Source organism: Eubalaena glacialis, chromosome 10 (genome assembly GCF_028564815.1).
Source record: "Eubalaena glacialis isolate mEubGla1 chromosome 10, mEubGla1.1.hap2.+ XY, whole genome shotgun sequence".
NCBI lineage: Eukaryota > Metazoa > Chordata > Mammalia > Artiodactyla > Balaenidae > Eubalaena > Eubalaena glacialis.
In genome coordinates, this window is record NC_083725.1 from 106421175 (window position 1) to 106440003 (window position 18829).

General features: G+C 52.0%; 1 protein-coding gene across 4 annotated transcripts in view; it reads left to right on the top strand.

Annotated features, from left to right (window-relative positions):
* The window catches only part of TSPAN18 (tetraspanin 18), a 181799-nt gene that overhangs the window by 130747 nt on the left and 32223 nt on the right, over window positions 1-18829 (top strand). The window contains exon 4 of one of the 4 annotated variants that reach the window (XM_061201611.1): window positions 8701-8842. The exons of the other annotated variants lie outside the window; for them this stretch is intronic. The gene's annotated coding sequence lies outside the window, so the exon portion shown is untranslated. The remainder of the gene's footprint in view (window positions 1-8700; window positions 8843-18829) is intronic. 4 annotated transcript variants of the gene reach the window in all.

Here is an 18829-nt window from a genome sequence, read left to right on the forward strand (position 1 = left end):
TTCTTGGTCTCTATAAATTTTGCCTTTTCTGGACATTTCATATAAAGGGAATCATGCATCATGTGTGGACTCCTGTTTTTTATAGCCTGGTGAAGGTCGGTGGAGACTGTGTCCACTCAGTGATGTGCCCATCTTCCCATAGCCAGCCAAGGCCAAGTTGTAAGTGTGCTTTTTTAGAGTTGGAAGAACTCATAAGGACACTGAGTGCAGTCTTTACTTCAGTGCAAGAAAGAAATCCTCTGTACCCAATCCCACACTATGACTCTCTGACATCTGCTTGAATACACCCAGTGTCGGGCAGCTCACTACTCCCCCAGAGACTGAAGGAAACTTGCATATCCTGATCACATGCTAAGTGCCAAGCTTGTTGATGTCTTTTGATCTTTGGTTCCATTCTCTGAGAGGAAATCATTTTACAGCTGAGGAAATTGCACCTCAGAGGGGTAGAGGCACTCACCCAAAGGTAGGAAGTAGGGGAAACCAGGATTTAAACCTTGGACCTCTCAGATTTCAGAGAGATGGGAGATACTTATCTTTGTATCAGGGTGAACTCTCTCCCTGTAACTGCCACCCATTGTTTCTAGTTTTGCCAGTAAGACTCACACAGACCACCAACCTGGACATGGGGAGGTGGGAGAGAGAGTTAAGGAAGACTTCTTGGAGGAGGTGATGTCTGAGCTGGGACTTGAAAAATGAGTGGAATTAACAGGCAGAGCTGGTCGGGAAGAGTTTTTTCCAGGGACTCTTTTAACTGCCAGCCCTTCTAATATTTCACAGCTGCTTGAGGCTGGGGAGGACTGTTGAAAATATCTACTCTTGCTGTTCGTTCTTCCCCAAACATCACCAGTAAGTGGTGGTCCAACAACAGTACTTGAATACCTTCAGGGACAGGGAGCTTACCACCTGACCTGGGAACCTTTTCCATTGCGAAGTTGCTCTGGCTCTAGGCCAGGCTGAAGATGGCCTCGCAGTAGCCACAATCAGCTTGCAACCACATAGCATATGGTCAGTCCGTCTTCCCACCACCAGCCTTCAGGATGCTGAGCATAGCAGGCAGGTCTTGGAAGCAGCCTAAAAGTCTTGACTGAGATGTGCCAAGTTCCTCCATCCGTTCTCCTTGGTGTAGACTGTCCATGCTGCTCAGGCCTGGCCACCAACCTCTGGGATGCCCAGCCCATGCCCTTGAACTTGGAGGCAGTTTCAAGTAGTGGTTGAGTGTGGGCTCGGTAACCAATACCTGGTTCATATCCCAGCTCTGCCACTCCCCCAGGTGTGACCTTGGGACAAGTCCCTTAAGTTCACCATGCCTCATTGTTCATGTGTCAAATGGGATTAAGAATGATATTACACCATATTAGGCAGCTAGAGCTGCCATAACAAAATAGCACAGGCTAGGGGTTTAAACAGCAGACATTTATTTTCTCACAGTTCTAGAGTCAAGGCGTCCAAGATCAAGGTGCCAGTGAATTTGATTTCTGGTGAGGCCTCTCTTCCTGGTTTGCAGACAACCACCTTCTCACTGTGTCCTCACATGGCCTTTGCTCTGTGTGTGCACACGGGGGGAGAGAGAGAGAGAGAGAGAGATCTGGTGTCTCTACCTCTTCTTATAGAGACACCAATCCTATTGGATGAGAGCCCTACCCATATGACCTCATTTAACTTTATTCACCTCCCTCAAGGCCATATCTCCAAATACAGTCACATTGGGGGAGTCACAACTTCAACATATGAATTTGTGGGGACACAATTCAGTGCAAAGCAAGCACCAACCTCAGAGGGTTACTATGAGATTGAGTAAATGTGTATAAAGCATTAAGAGCAGTGCCTGGAATGTGGTAAGAGCTATATTAGTGGATGCTATTATTGCCACATTTAGCATTAAATTTGGGGGTGGAAGAAACCCCTGTCCATCCTTGCTGCAAGTCTAGACACTGTGAAAACCTAACATGGGACTTCCCTGGTGGCGCAGTGTTAAGAATCCGCCTGCCAATGCGGGGGACACGGGTTCGAGCCCTGGGCCGGGAAGATCCCACATGCTGCAGAGCAACTAAGCCTGTGCGCCACAACTACTGAGCCTGTGCTCTAGAGCCCACGAGCCACAACTACTGAGCCCACGTGCCTAGAGCCGGTGCTCCACAACAAGAGAAGCCCACACACCACAACGAAGAGTAGCCCCTGCTCGCCGCAACTGGAGAGAGCCTGCACCCAGCAACGAAGACCCAATGCAGCCAAAAATAAATTAATTAATTAATTAAAAGAAAAAGAAAAACCTAATGAGTACACACATATAGTAATAGCAGATATTTATGTTCAACCATAAAAAAGAAGGAAATCTCACCATTGCAACAACATGGAGGAACCTTGAAAGCATTATGTTAAGTGAAATAAATCAGACAGAAAGACAAATACTGTATGATCTCAGTTATTTGGGGAATCTAGTGGAGCTGAACTCATGAACTAGAGATCGGATTGGTGCTGGCGGGTCGAGGAAATGAGGAGATGTTGGTCAAAGGATACAAACTTCCAGCTACAAGATTAATGAATTCAGTAGATGTAATGCACAGCACGGTGACTATAGTTAAACACACTGTATTGTATACTTGAAAGTTGCTAAGAGAGTAGATCTTAAATGTTCTCACCTTAAAAAAAGGGAAAAAAACACCAGCATCTATTTATATCATGCTTACTATAGCAGGCTTTCTATGTAAGTGCTTTACATAGCTGATTTAAGCCTCACACCAGCCGTATGAGATAGATATTCTTGGTATCCCAGTTGTGCCAATGAAGAGACTGAGGCACAGAGGGGTGAAGTGACTTACCCCAGGTCACACAGCTGTCAAGCACCTAGTAAATTAATAGCATACAGTTATTTACTCAAGTAATATTCATTAAGGGCCATCTGACTGTGCTGGGAACTCAACCCCTGCCCTCCAGGAGTTCACAGGCTGGTGGAGGAGACAGACCCATGGGCAGGTAGTGGCAGTACCGAGTGCTGAGTGCTCTAATGGGGCGAACCCAGGGAGCTGTCATGGAGCTGAAGACATGACATCTGTGCTGTGGCATCGAGCAAGGCCCAGGGAGACACCAGGGAGGGCTTCCTGGAGAAAGAAACATTTAAGCTGAGATCAGGAAGAAGGTAGGAAAACAGCCTGAATGAGGAGCTGAGAGTGAGAGTGTGCAGTTGTGGGTTGTTGGAAGCTTCATAAGCTGATAATGTCCGCTTTAAGATTCTCCAGCTGTCCTGTGACAGCACAGGGGTTCTTTGGTGGCCCAGGGTCTCTGACATCACAGGGTTTCTACATGGCCTATACTTCCTGGAGCAGCCCAGCCCCCCATGGCAACCTAGGGCTTCCATGCCAGTTCAGGGAATTATATGGTGGCCCAGAATTTTTTCTGGCATGCAAGGGACCTGTGTGATCTTGGTGCACATTGACAGCCCAGGGATCTGGAAACTCCCAGGAGCACTGTGGCAGCTTCTGAGGGTCCCAGACATTTTCTGGGGCTCTGTGACAATCCCGGGGATCGCGTGGCATCTCCAGGGTCCTGTAGCCTTGTTCTTTATGGCTTCAGAAAGAAGAATATGCAGACTCATAGTAGGCAAGTCCTTTGATTGGGGAAAAGGAAACAGCATGGAAGGGTCTATACCTGGAGGCTCATTTGCAAGGCTTAAGCAGGCAGCAAGGAGATGTGCCTGGAAGTCCTCTGCCTCCAGAAGCCTGTGGGAGCCAAGGAGTCTGGATTCCTTATGGTTTATTTCCTTCTAGAAAGCTGAAAATTAGCCACTTAGGGAGGTCTGTGGGGAGCACTGTCCTTACTTGCAGGCCTGTGACTTGGAGAGGACCAAGGATGCACCTGTTGCCTGGATACGGAGGTACCGCTCCTCAGAGCCCTCCGAGCAGGTGCATCGTGCAGGGGCCGGAGGTTGCGGCTGCCCATGAGGGGGCTGGCATGCCTCCACTTACAGACACCAGCATTAGCCCCTCAATGGGCTCCTGTGAGCTGAGCATTCCCAGACCGGCATCGCTGGGTTAATCCCAGCCCCACTCACTGCTCCAGGTCAGCTGGGGGACCTGTCTGGGCCTCAGACCCATGCCTGCAGAATAGGGATGACACTCCCGCCTGTTTCCCCGGGGGGTGCGGCGTCGAGTGGGATGGGGGAGAGCCCTGTATGAAAGCATGAGAACACGTTCCTACTTTACCACGGGCGCTGTGCTCTCCTGGGCAAACTCCTCCATACCACAGGGCCCTCAGTTTCCTCATCTGTAAAAAGGGGGTGGGCCTAGCACAGCATAGGAAACACAATAGTTTCTCAACCAATGCTAGGTCTACCCCAAATCCTTCACCTCAAACCAGAGACTGCAGCCAGGTATCCTGGGTGTGGGGAAGAGGGTGGTTCTCAAGCAGAAGAGCCCATCTGGCCCCAGGAAAGTCAATGGTCTTTGTGCCTTTGCCTCTGAGCAAAACCTCCTTTCTTTTTAACCCTGGGCAGAGCCGACACGAGAGCTACCTTTGTCAGGCACTGGGCTGAGAGTTGGACACTCATGATCTCATGTAGTCCACCCTACAACACTATAAGATAGTCTTAGTGATCCCAATTTACAGACAAGCAAACTGAGGCACAGAGAAGGCAGCTAAGTTGCCCCAGGTCACCTGACAAGAGCAGAGCAAGCATTCGTACCCATGTCTGTCTTGATTGCAAAGTCTGGACACTAATCACCTTTCTTCCCAGGTATCCTAGAAACAGCCAGGGGAGAAAGAGAAAAATGATGAGATGGGAACCAACTGGAGAACTAGTTGAACACTTGGTGCCTGGGTGGGTACATTGTTTGTCCTTCAGGTCTAGGGCTGGCCTGGCTGGGTTTGACCCGGGCTGGCTCCTTAAACCATTTGAGGATCCCCAGCCCTCAACAGACTGGACGTCTCTCCTCTAGTGGCCCTTTATTAGAGAAACTGCTGGTGGAGGATGTCAGAGACTCTGGTCTGAACAAGAACCAGTTCTGCCTGCACTTCAAAGGTCTTCCTCTTGGCAGGAGGGAAACAGACATGTAACTGGGAGAGGAGGAGGGGTCTGGCGGCCCAGTGACCCATTTTGCTTTTCCCGCCAAGTGGGACTCGGCATCAAACAGGAGGGCAGGATTCATTTCCCCCACCCCCACTGTAGCTAGATCTGCCCAGGGGCTGGGGTCTCAGGCCCCATGCAGAAGGGGGACCCCCCCCCAGGAACCAGCCCCTGTGCCCCAGCCTACATTCTCCCCCGCGGGGCCCCCCAGCCCAGAGCCAGCCTCACTGATGCCACTGCCAAATACCAGACCACTTATCAGGCTTTTCCAGGGAACCGGTGTCCCCAAGCAGAGCTCCAAGCCTGCAATTAGGAAAGCAGCAAAGGGCTTATCTTTCTCTGGACTGTGGGCCTTTCAGTGGGGAGATAAGCTTGGTCTGGATTAAGCTGGAGGGTAAAAAATATTTACTCTCAAACAATGCTCTGTCTAGGAGCGAATCTGGACCCTGGGGCTTCCGGGGGTCGGGGTCGCCAGGGGGTCTGCCCTCTCCTGCCAGGTCCCCAGACATCTCCCCTCCCTACCCACCGTCAGCCGAGCTGGTTCCACAGCCCAGTTCCCCCCAGTGCTTGCTCTCATTATGAAAGGAAAATGAGAAGAAGCTATAACGTTCAGTGCATTATTCTCTGCAGAGCAGCCGGCCTGTGCAATTGTCTCCTCCAATACGTATGACTACCTTGGGAGTCGGGCTTACTGATCTCTAAATAGATCTAGACTCAAGTCCCAGCTCAGTCACTTTCTAGTTCTTGACCTTGAGGAAGTGGTTTCATCCCCTGTGAGCCTCAATTTTTCACCTGTAAAATGGGAGTGATAATAGGCGCCTCAAAGTGTGGTCATGATGAGCCATGGTGTATATAAAATACCTAACCAGGCCCCTGTTCCCAGCAGTGCTTAATAAACGGTAGTTTGTTTTAGGAAATAGTAGTATTTCTGGTAATGTAAGCCTCATATAGGTGAAATCAGAGCTTTTGTTCAGTGGCAAAGCTGAGATTCAGACTCAAGACAACAAAGTCCTGGCCCTGTGTGAGCCCGGCCTCCAACCAACCAGCCAGGGAGGGGCCCAGGACAGGAGCCGGGTGGGCAGGGAGGCCCTGATCGGGGTGGCCTTGCAGACACAGCCTCAGGGGCCAGAGCGGGAGGGAAGGCCGCAGTGCTTCCTGTCTCCCATCCCCTTGGTGGAACAACAACTGGACCATTCTCCGCTTCTACTCCCCGTGTTGCACTGATTTGTGCCCCTGGAGGCTGGGAGAAGAGCACCCTGGCTCATTCCTGAGAACAAAGACGGAGGTCAAGGCCATCTCTCCTACAGGGCAGGCTCTGGCTCCAGGGAAGGAAGGGGGAACTGAGAATCAACTAGTGCCTGCGCCGACCTCCCCCTCCCACACTGCCCGTGCTGTAAAAGGAGCCCTTCTGGGTTCTAGTGCAAACTTTACCACCCGTGACCTAGCTGTGAGGCCTGCGGAGGCCCCTGCCCCTCTCTGGGCCTCATCCTCTCATCTCCAAAATGAGGGGCTCAGAAATAAACAGAACGTTAGCAGATGCAAACTAATATGTATAGAATGGGTAAACAATAAGGTCCTATGTATAGCACAGGGAACTATATTCACTATCCTGTGATAAACCATAATGGGAAAGTATATGAAATAGAATATATATATATATGTATAAATAACTGAGTCACTTTGCTGTGCAGCAGAAATTAACACAACACTGTAAGTTAACTATACTTCAATAAAATTAAAAAAAAAGAAAGAAAGAAACAGAAGGGACCACTGCCTATGCTGGAGAAATCGGGGAAGGCTTCACGGCTGAGGAGACATCAAGCGGGGCATTGAAGGGTGAGAAGAAGTTCTCCAGGCAGAGAAGAAAAGAAAAGGTATTCCAGGCCCAGGTTGCAATATGCACAAAGACCCAGCAGCTTCAGAGTGTGAGGTTTAAATGGCCCTTTTGCAATGATTTGTTTTAATTATATGAATAATACATGTTCCTAGTAAGAAAAAAAAACACCTGAATGTAAAGAATAAAAGAAAAAAAATCACCAGTAGGCAGTTAATATTTGATACCATTTTTAGCCCTTTTTAATATGATTAAGAAAGGGGCCTTTAAGCTCCCTAATATATGGAGAATCTCAGATTCTAGGCAGAGAGGGAAGAACAAAGAACTGTCTTCTGGAAGCAGAGCCAGGCCCCAAGCGCTGGACAGACGGACAGCGTTTCCTGGGAGTGGGGACTGGGGAGATCACACCAGTGGGGACAGACGCACAGGCAGACACTCGGGGAAGCGGGACAGCGCCGGCGCCTGCTCCCCGTGGCCCCTCACAGCTCAGCGCCTGCAGCGGGACTGCCAGGGCCGAGGAGGGGAGGCCAGGGGAGGGTCTCTGTGAGCATGAATGAGGCTTGTGGGAAGGGCCAGCACTGCTGCTTCTGGGAAGCCCCTGAGCCTGTCAGCTGGCAAAAGTGGCCGTCCGCCGCCAAGCAGCTGAGGGGTTCCCCGTAATGGCCTATCTTGGTTTCCTAAGCTGTCTGGCTGCAGGGTACGGCAGGCTGGGGAGGGGCCCAATGACACTGTGAAGTCACTGCTGTGATCTTGCCAACTCTTCAGCGCCACCTTTAAAATATGGTTCATCTTAATGGACAGGGGCTACGAGGGCGGTGGGCAGGGGCAGGGTGGGCGCCCAGGACAGCCGGCCTGAGCTGGCAGCAGTGGGTCAGCATCGGCGTGGGGTGGTCTGTTCACTCCTCGGCCTCCAGGTCCAAGGCCAAACTTGAGGTCTCTTCCTGAGTAGCTCCACATCTTCCTTGGACTCCTGCCTCATTTCTCCCAGCCCCCAACACCAGCGAATTTTCCCCAGAGGCCTTACTCAGGCCCTCCTCACCTACGTGATGTAGTTAAAACAGCTCACGATGGAGCCCCTGCCCACCTGCCTCTGTCATCCTGGGCAGTCTGGGCATCTGGGGTCCCAGGGGGAATCCCAGAGCCTTGTGGATGGAGCAGGGGGACACAGTGACCACCGGAACCATCGTCACCTTGGCTTTGAAAACAGGACAGGGTGTTCCATGTCCTTCATGGCCCCTGTGAAGTCTGTTAACAGTAATTATGAAGTTATGGCGAATTCCCAGCCCTCCTAATTAGTGTTACTACGGGCTGGGTGAGCTAGTCATGGGAAAATAGATGTCTTTGTTTGCATTCTCGAAATTAGACCACTGCTTCTGCCTTTAGGTGTGATTCAGCTGCGTTCTATTCTCTCCCCCCGTCTCTTAGTCCTATGCCCGGCATTGTGAACGGACACATGGTGTACCTGCCCGCCGACCATCATATGCACTGTGTGCACACACATATACATGTACACATACGCACACACACAGCAGCCCAACAGACTACAAGTCTTTGGATGCTGGATTAAGACATCATTTTGCAAAGCAAACACCAAAAACCAAAGAGCATTTCAGCCATGTTCCCGGCCCTCTTTGGCGATACCATTGGAAGCCCCCTCTCCCATGCCGTACCCCGACCCCAGAGACCCCCGTGCGCCGGCCTCCCCAAATTAGTCCGTATTAACAAACCATTACGTGTTCCAATTAGCATGGCAAGTGAACCTGGCTGGCTGAGCAGGGTAATAACGCTCTCCTCTTGCTGTTAACAGGCCGAGGCACATTTCCCTAGGAGGGAGGCTCCCCCCGTCTGTTGGAATAATGAGATCTGTGCCAGGCTCTCTGCCATCTGAGTCTGAGGCCATCCTGGAGGAGGTTCCCTTTGGACCAAGCAGGAGGGAGGCAATGAGTGAGGTGATGAAACTAATATTTATTGTGCGGTGTTGGCTGTTGAGCCTATGCTAGGATCTCCTACCTAGGATGGTGCTTTTTCAACTGAGTTGTGGGTACTCACAGGGCCTGGGGTACTCCTCCCCAAGCCAGGGGGTACACAGAATCTCAGGATTAGCCCTGCGTGTCCTAATGGAACATCAATACACTCAAAGATTTGGAAGATCAATACCTTATTTTTATATTAAAACAACTGTGGATATACTTTGCAATCAAATGAAAAAATATATATAGATGGCATGAATATATGAGGTGAAACAGGAGATTTCCAGGCAATTATGCTCTCCCACTTTCTCCTCTGGGCTGGGCCCCCAGATTTCCAGATGAGTGGGGATAACAGGATTCCTTCCATAGTCACTGCAAGAACTGAGGAGGGAGAGTTTGTGAGGTTCTAAGCCATAGCGTAATGCTGTGTGACGTTGGGCAAGCCACTACACCTCTCTGATCCTCCCATCCCTGAGCAGCACAGTAGAAATGGTAATAACACCTCCTCAGGGCCAGCTTCACAGGTATGCAACCTGGGCAGTGGCACAGAGCCTTGCATTTGGTTTAATGCTCTGCTGTTGCCATCTTGAAAGTCTTAATAACTTTTGAATAAGAGACGCCTCATTTTTACTGGACCCCACAAATTCTGTAGCTGACCCTTCATCTTCTGATAGCGTTTTAGCAAGAGTTAAATCAGAAATGTGTGAAAGAGGCCCATGCAGAGATTGATTCCTCCCTCCCTCTCTTCCTTCTTTCCTTCCTTCCCCAAACGTCCATTGAGCACTCACTCTGTGGCAGGTACTGTACCAGATGCTGGGATTCAGCAATGAACAAGACAGACAAGTTGCTGCCTTCCTGCATTCAAGGGAAGGAGGCAGAAGAAAAATAACTGGAAGAGAACTTTGTTGGAGATAAGTGTCAACAACAAGGGGATAGACGTGACTGGGGAGAGGGACTATTTTAGGTTGTTGGGGAGCAGGGTTGGGGGTGGTCAGGGAAGATCTCCCTGAGGAATTTGATCAGAGACCTGAATGAAGTGAAGGAATATGCTGTGTGGAATATCAGAGGGAGAGAGAGTCCCAGGCAGAAGGACCAGCAGGTGCAAAGGCCCTGAGGTAGGCGTGTGCTTACCATGTGGAAGAGATCAGTGTGGCTAGAGCTGGCTGGAGTGGGGTGAGGGAGGAGGCGGGTGGTCGGAGATGAGCTCAGCGAGGTGTGGGGGGCCTCGTAAGCTGTTGCGAGGATGCGATGGGGGTAAGTAAATGACTGGGGGGTAGACGATTCCTTCAACCAGAGCTGGTTGTTTCTGGTCCCCCGTGGTTAGTTAGTACCTGGAGGCCAGAATGACGGGGGGAAGGATGAAGGTGTCCCATTATCCTCTGGAAACCCAGAGACAAGCTGTCTCTGGGCAGGAATGAGTGGCAGCCCCTCTGCTGTTGGTGAGGGATGACTCCTGTCTTAGCTTTCTTCCTCCTCCGACTGGACAAGAGCTGTCCTGGTCCCAGGGCTGTGAGGCTCCATCTCTGGCAAGCTGTGTGCAATCAAAAGGCCAACCCAAAGGCACCCCGACGGTATCTGTGCCAGAAGATCCCCCAAGGCGGCCACTGCAATGCATCTTCATAAGCTTTGTCCCCTTCCTCCAAATGAACTCCAAGATATGTAGCATGAATACCAGGGAGTGGGGCAGCCAGCCAGCCTCAGTCTCAGGTCCGGAGGACAGAGCTGGAAGCTGTCCTGTGCTGGCTAGTGGTTATACACAGACCCCTACTCCCTGCCAGTGGCCTCAAGACAGAGGACCACAGCTTCTCTTCCTCCAAGCTTTGTGACCCTGGGGAAGGGGTGTCCCCTCCCTGGGACCCCATCTCCTCATCTGTAAATAGGGATACTAATAGTGACATCAGGATTAAATGAGAAGGCAGCTGAAGCACACAGAACATGGGAAGTGTTCCCTCCCTGGGACTTTTTGGGAGTTGGGGCCCAGCCCGAGTGTCACCTCTGAGACTCTGCAGCTGGCCACAGCCCACCTGAGAAGTGAACTGCAGAGAGCGAAACCATCTGAAGACCAGCTCATAATGCTGAAGCCCTTCAGAATATGCTATGTGACTGGGGGCAGGTCCTCAGAGCCATCATCTTTAACATGAAAGAGACAGACTCTAGGACCTCGGGGGCCCCTCAAGCCTTGACGTTCTCTAAGATGGGAAAGTGTTGGAGTCCTCCGTGACAGCCCATCCACCAGGACACCACTCCACTCTGGTTGGGGGCAGCAGACTGCAGGCCCCACATACACCTGGTGGCCCTAGAGGGACGGGCCTGCAGGCTGGAGGCTCTGGCTGTCAGTCCTTCTGCAACAGGCCTAGGGCTCCTGCTACCACAGATGGGAGAGGGGCAGTGTCAGGCTGTCGTTACAAGCCTAGACTCTGGAGCAGCCCTGCTGCTTTCTAGCTGTGTGGCCTTGAGCAAGTGACTTAACCTCTCTGAGTTGTCACAGCTGAAAAATGGGGGTAATAAGAGCATCTACCACATAGGGTTGCAAGAGCCAGTGAGAACCGTGTGTGGCCCATGCAGCTCTGTAGACGTGCAACACATTCTTATTGTTTGTTCTCTCCTGGTGAACTGGTTCCGCAGATGAGGGCGGGGTCCCTCCTTCCCAGGTCCTGGCTTCTCAGACCCCTGCCACCCTCTGAACCTCTGCCACTGCCCCTGAGGGCCAGTCCCTTCCAGGAGCAGCTGGGCAGGTGTAACCTCATGACAAGGACAAGACATCCTGGGAAGAAAGGGTATCTTTGAGCATCACTGATGAAGTCGGGCAAAGGATCCCTAAGTCCATATTTTGGAGGGAAACGGGACCTTAAAATGGTGTGAGGTAACTGAAAAGTAGCAGAGAGAAGGGCACAGCCCTGGGCTTTAGAATGCACATAGGTCAGCCCTAATCCTAAATCCTTCAGGGTGTTCATCCTAGTTTTCTCCTCCATGAACCAAGGGTATTATACCTTGCAAAGTTGTCAGAAACCTTCAGTGGGATGTATGTGAAACTATATATTCTCCACCCAGGGCCCAGCAATGCGAGTGGGCCTTCACAGAGGCCCTGCTGTATGCCAGGCCCTGTTCTAAGCATACTCCATATTTCATTCATCCCAATTGACTGGGAGGCACTGGTTGCCCCAGGGCACAGCTAGGAGGTGGCTTATCCCCACCCCCATTGCCTCACTCGGGTAATGGATCCAGGATTTTCTTTGGGCTTATCTCTTACTGGAACGTTTACCTTGGAAAGTCCAATATGAGGACTCTACAGAAAATGTTTCCCACAGGATCTGTTCTCCAATAACATTTACTGTTCAGAATTACACCCAGGAAGAGACAATTGCTGGAGTAATGGCCTGAGGCAAAATTCAGAGCTATCTGGCCAACACTCACCTTAGCTCCCGGTGCAACCCTGCTGCCTAGGTCTGCCTGGATGTGACCCAGGTCTGCACAAGCGGTCAGGGACCTGGTGGCTCTGGAGTCACCTTCGAGGAGCTCAGAGGTGCTTGCTCAAGGTCACGTGAGCGCCTGGGGATAGGCTCAGACTGGAGCCCAGGATGGCCTCATCCTAAAGCCTGCTCTGTACACCCACCCCCCTCCCCATCCCTGTGGGGTCCCTGGGAAACCCCAACCTTGCCCCTTGAACTTGCTGAGTCTTCCTCTTTCTTAATTATTGGGCAGCCAGGGGGAAATGAAACACCTGCCACGTTCTTCCTTTTCTCAGCAAGGAGGCTCCCCCAAGATCCCTCTGCCCCAGCAGGGCGCCGGCAGTCCTGAGGCTGCCTTGGGCAAGCAGCCTTTGTACAATGGTTCACACGTGCAGATCCTCTAAAGTAAACGTGGCCACTGCCCGCTGGGGGTCACACTCCCAGGGTAGGGCTAGGGGATCTACGTCCAGGCCCCCGATGAGGTGGGGTTTAAGAGAAAATGGTTCCAGCCGCCATGAGCTGGTAGCCTTCCACCCCTGCAGGAAGTGGTCCCAGTAGTGTGTGTGTATGTCTCTGTGTGTGTGTCTGTGTGTGTGCACACATGTGCACGTGCATTCAGAGAGGGGAGAGAGCGCAGACAGAGTTGAGAGTCGGAGGTGGAGAGGCAGAGGGGAAGCCCGGCACTCAGGACCAGAGACAGAGAGAGGGGGCTTAGTCCAGCCACAGAGCCAGCTGGTAGCCGTGAAGTCCAAAACTGAATCCAGATCCCTGGACCTTTTATCCTTATGTCCTCTGGGGTTGCAGAAAAAGTACCAATTTGCCTGATGGGAGCCTGGCCTGAAGTCCCCTCTGATAGCCCTCTTCTGAGCACACCGTCCCTGACAAAATAGGGGACACACAGGCAAGTGGCACCATTGCTCTGTGTGCTCTGCAGGGCAGCTGAAGCACGTGTGAGTGGCTGTGTGGCCTCCTTCACCGCCACGCTCAGACATACCCTACGCACCCTAAGATTGGCGTTCACCAGGGGTGAGACCACCTGCCCTCAGCCCCCAGTGTCCTTGTTTCATCGGGCCCTTCTTAAGCCCCGACCCCTTTATTTTGCTGACATTTAGCTCTGGAGGCTACAGACTGGGCTGTATTTACATTTTTAAATGATGAGGTCTGCTCATCAAATATTCAGGCCACCATTTCCATTTCTAAAAGGACAGTGAGTGAGTACTCTCCACCCGAAGTGGAGCCAATGACACCCCGGTGTTTGCTCAGCGTTGGTGCTGGGAGCCACAAAACTGTGGATGAGCAAAAGGCGTGGCTTCCAAATGAACAACAAAAGCTTCCAGTTCTAGAGCTTTCCGTGGCAGCACAGTCCCATCCACGTTCACAGGACCTGCAAGATCGCACGTTCGTTGAGGCTCAGAGGGGCCAAGGCCACGGAGGTAGCGAGTCGGGGAGACAGTTCCACCCAGCCATTCTGATGCCTTTGGCCACACTGCAAGCTGCCTCTGCAGAGAAGCCCCGGAGGCCGGCGGGTGGCAAGTAACTTGCTCGACCTCACATGGTTAGTTAGCAGCAGAGCAAGTTCCAGACCCTGAGCCCCCAGTTCCTACTGCAACACTCTTTTCTAGTGGGTTTTCTAATTCTGGAGAGCTCCATGGTTTGCCCCACAAACTTCGGGACATCTTGGACACCCTCTAAGCCCAGATGCTGGAACTACCTGCCTGGGTCCAAATGCCAGCCTAATAGTGTGTAACTCAGGGCAAGTTAATTTACTTCTCTGTGCCTCGGTTTCCTCATCTGTAAAATGAGCATACTAATTGTACCCACTTCATAGATTATTGTGAATTAAAGGTTAATAGATACGAAGCGTTTAGAATGGTGCCTGACACATAGTAAGCACTCTGTAAGTGTTAACTCTGATCATCACCACCATAGCCACCCTGCTCCCCTCCCCAGGGATGCAGAAGCCATGACTGGCTCAGACCCACCCAAACTGCACACCAGACTCTCTGCCCCTTCTAACTGCTATTGGGCCTCAGCAGAGAAGAGAAGAGGCCTTCCAGGCACAGCAGACTAATCCAAGGGCACATCCTTGGCTTGTAATGTGCTCTGCATGGGTCATCTGTCATCCACTAGAGCCTCAGAGAGGGGCCAAGCCTGCAGCAGGCAGGCTGCCCAGGGCTGCCCAGACACTACCGGCCCATTAGATGAACAAAGTGGGGCTTTCTGCCCCATTCTACAGATGGAGAAACCAAGGCCTGGAGAAGTTTTATTTTTTATTATTAGTTATTATTTTGTCAAAAGGAAATAGAAATTCTCTCCTGGGGCTCTGTAAGATCCAAATACTTGCTTATCCCTACGGCTTCCTGGTGGGACTGCCAGCATCCTTCCTGGCCTGTAAATCACTGATGTTTGGTGGCACTGGTGAACAGGCTTCTGTGGAAGGATGAAGCACTCCCTTTGTCTGAGCCCGGTTCCTGTCTCTGTCTAAGCCCAGCCCTTTCCCTAACCCCACCCCTGCCCACATCTTTCTTTAGGGCTCCTAGGAGCAGCTGGGATGATTTTTTTATGGGGAGGAAAGAAAACAGGTCTCTCTGACTCTTGCCTGTTCGTCTACTCAGGCCCCGGCCCCGGATCTTCCTTTTGATTCATTTCCTCTCAGGATCTTCTCAAGCCAGGCAGGTCTCTCAGTCACGGTCTCTCTGCTTTTCCATTGTTTTTCCTCCTTAACTCGAGCTCCCAATACCTGTAGTCATTCCTCTTATGGCAAGGGGTTGTGGCCTCCCTAATTCGGGCCAGGTGACTAGAATGAATTGTAGTTGCCCTGGGAAGACCCAGTGTCTCTAATATTTACTACCAAGCAAATGTAAGTGGGGCAATGCGCCCTGTGGGCGTAAGGCTCGGGGCGGGGCTTGGCTTCTGCTCTGGGGACAGTTCCTGGTCCCTGGGGAGTCGAGGGAGCCTGCCATGGGGTGGAGGATGCTCTGAGAAGGAGAGGACAGCCTCACCAGTCTGCTCTCAGCACAGGAAAACTCCTTTCTGGGGAGGGAGGATGCGGTTGCCTCTGCGTGGGGGAACTCCGGGATCACCCAACTTTGAGACGCCCCCGTCCCCCATGCTGCACCAGGGCATCACTCAGGCAGGAGGGGTGTGAGCCAGGGCCAGTGCCGTCCCCTCGCTGAACACTGACAGGCTGAGATCCAAGGAGGCTCATTGCAGACAGGAGAAGACAAAGTGAAATCCATGGGACATTGATAGCACCTGGTGTAGTTCAAGGAGCCGTGAAATCAGCAGCATATACCTGGGTTGAAGCCCAGCTCCAATGGGAGCTGTGTCATCTCAGGCAAGCTCCTTAACTTCTCTGGGCCCTACACCCCATAAAATACTATAGTCATCTCTGCTCTGCTTGCCTTGCTGGATGGCTATGAGGATTAAGCAAGAGCATAAAAACAGGAGGGCTTTGGGAGCCGTAAAGCAGAGTATTGATGTCAAGAGTTGCATTGTGATTAATGTAAAGCAGGAGGGAATTTGGTTAGATGCCAGGAAGAACTTCCCTACTTCAGGAGGAGACATCAGAATGAGGTTATGGGGATTGTCCTCCTTCCTGAAGATCTTTAAGAATAAGATCAGATCAGTTTGGCCGTTTAAAATAGTCTTGAGGTTGGCAGAGGCATTGGCCAAATGACTTTGGATGTCTTTTCTATCTTTCTCCTGACGCTATAGTCAGTCAGTTCAATCAGGCAGAAAGCGACCAGAGGCCACATCTGTGTGTGTGTGTGTGCCTGTGTAAGTACCTATGTGTGCACCTATATCTGTCTGGATGTCTATACGAGTGTCTGTGTATTATACGTTTGTCTGTGCATGTGTCTGTGTGTCTGCAAGGCTGTGTCTACATTGTTGTCCATGTGCCCATGTCTTGTGTGTAGAGCAAGTTGCTGAAGCCAAAAAACCTCAAGGCGACTCATCTTTATTACTAAGTAGTTGGAAGGATTTCCTTTTGCCGCCCTATCCATCTTGGGAGGATGTGGACAAAGCACCAGGGTGAAAAATGATTTTAAATTTGATCTTTATTTATTTGTTGTTGTTTTTGTTATACAACTTTCTAAATTTGGGCTAAGAACTAGATGAAGAATACCCGCTCTGGAGTGTCCTGCTGAGGCTGGAATACAGGCTTCCCCACTTCCCTGTGATCTTGGTATCTGACTTCCCCTCTCGAGGCCTCAGTTTCCACATCTGTAAAATGGGGGCGCCTCCCTCACAGGGTAGTGGTGAAGATTAAGTGAATTAGAGCCTGTAAAGCCCTTAGCACAGTGCCTGGCCCTTAGAAAGGACTTCATACATGCCCGCTGTTACAGGTATTAGCTATCAGCGATGTTTCTGGCCTGGCTCCTGATAGATGTAGCTGAAAGAGCACTGGCTGTGGAGCCACCCGGCCTTGGGGTCAAGTTTGCCACTCAGCAGCTGGGTTCAAGTTTGCCACTCAACAGCTGTGTGGCCTTGGGCAAGTCACTTCACCTCTCTGATCCCAGTTCTCAGCTGTAAATTGGGAACAATAGTATGCCTGCCTCATAGGATTATAGTGAGGCTCAAAGGAGAGAATGTAAGACCTTAGCATAGTGTCCGCTGCACTGTAGGCACTTAAGAAAAATAGTCCACCTGCAACAGAGATTCCCCTGGACCCTCTCCCGTCCCATTACCCCCGCAGTGGAATTCCGTGTCTCACCCACTGCCTGGGTTCCTGTTTTATCCTTTCAGACACTAAGCACAGCAACAGAAGCCAGGAGCCCTAGGCACCCTTCTCTGATGGGGCTCATGGGGGAGGGGGCTGCTCTGGCAGGAGCTGCCCGGGCTCCCCGCCCCCTTACCCCAGTTCAGACCTGTGCCCTTTCCCGCCCAGTTCCCAGGGCCCCTTAATACCCGCGAAGCCATTAAATATTTAAATTGGGCTGTGTGGCAGCCAGGTTGCCCCAGCAACAGCCCTGCATATTTTGGGATGGACTACCAAGTCTTTCAAAGGGTCTCCTGCTGCTCCAGCCCTAAGAAGGATGAAACGTGGGAAGCGAGAGCGAGTGGGAGGGAGGGCTGGGGGCTCCTGCTCCCCACCGAGGCTTATAGATGCAGTCACCGTGGGAAACAGCCAGAGGACTCGAGGGTCAGAGAGAGGGCAGGCTTCTCCCCAGTTTTCAAGAGTCTGGACTTGAATCCAGGACTCGTGCCAGCCAGCCTGTTCTCTTCACCTGCTTCCGTCTTGTGGGCCTGGAGTCTGGATTGGGGTCTGAACCCCAGTTCTGCTGTCACCAGCTGGGCCACTGTGGGAAACTTGCTCACCTTCCCTGGGCCTCCGTGTACTCCCGGGTAACTTGGGGATAATTCACCCATTTCAGATGATGTTGGAACAGTGCTCAGCATGGCTCCTGGCCCTCGCAAAGCAGGAGCAGTTATTATATTGATAATATTCCATCCAGTACCCCCTGTGTGCCCTGAGGGGACTCAGAGGAAGTGGGAGACACAGCCCTGGCCACCAAAGGCTTATATCTGGTGGAGAAGGTCTGCCAGCAATGGTAAGTGCTGAGGATACATCCAGTGTTCCCTGGCCCTGTCCCCTCCAATCCCGGTGTGAGTATACAGTGGCTGCGGCCGCTGAATCCACACTCACCTTTCCCAGGGGCCTGGCGTTGCCTGGGATGCGTTTTGAGGCCGGCCCCCAGCGTGTGGCAGGGAGCACCCAGGCTAGGAGTCTGGACTGTGCCGTCCAGCCCTGACTCTGCTGTGTGTCCTTGGGCAAGTCCCTTCCCCTCTGGACGCCAGTCTCCTTGGCTGCAGGATGAGGGTGACTCTGAGTCACTTTCTCAGGCAGCCTCCCTTTCCAGCCAGCACAGATGCACCAGCAAACCATAAGGATGGCCTATTCCCCGCCTCCACTTCATCCTGTGAGTGCCCCTTAGGAAGCGAGCCCGAGGCGATGAGGCCAGGCCTGCAAGTTCCTTCTGATCTCCACCTGGACTCTGCTCTTTAGTTCTCAAAGCACCTCCTTTCCTATATTTTATTCCATCTCAAACCCCTGGGGGAAACAGAAAAGACTGCTGCCTCTCTTCCCAGCCCCAGGCTCTCTCCAGAGGCAGGAGGGTTTCCCGAGAATTAAAATCTCCACTCCAGACACTCCAGGCACTCCAGACACTCCAGACACGTGCTGGCTGGTCCCAGCGGGAGGCCAGTGGTGTGGAATCGTTGTCCAGTTTTCCTCCCTTGGAGGGAAGGGGGGAGACGGGAGGCTGGGAGGAGGCCCTAAGCCACATGCTGGATGCTGGGTCATGTCGGAGAACCTGGGCTCTGGCTGCCCAGGGTGATGGGGGAGGGACGCTGGGCATCTGACTGGCAGACAGCCATTGGCTGGTTCCATGGTTACCCTCCTAGATTTGGGGAGCATGATTTTCAGCCTGCTTGGAGCCCTGACCTTCCAGATAGACCTCAGGGGGGGTGCTCACCTTGAGGTCTTTGAACCTGACAGTGTAGACCGCCCCCC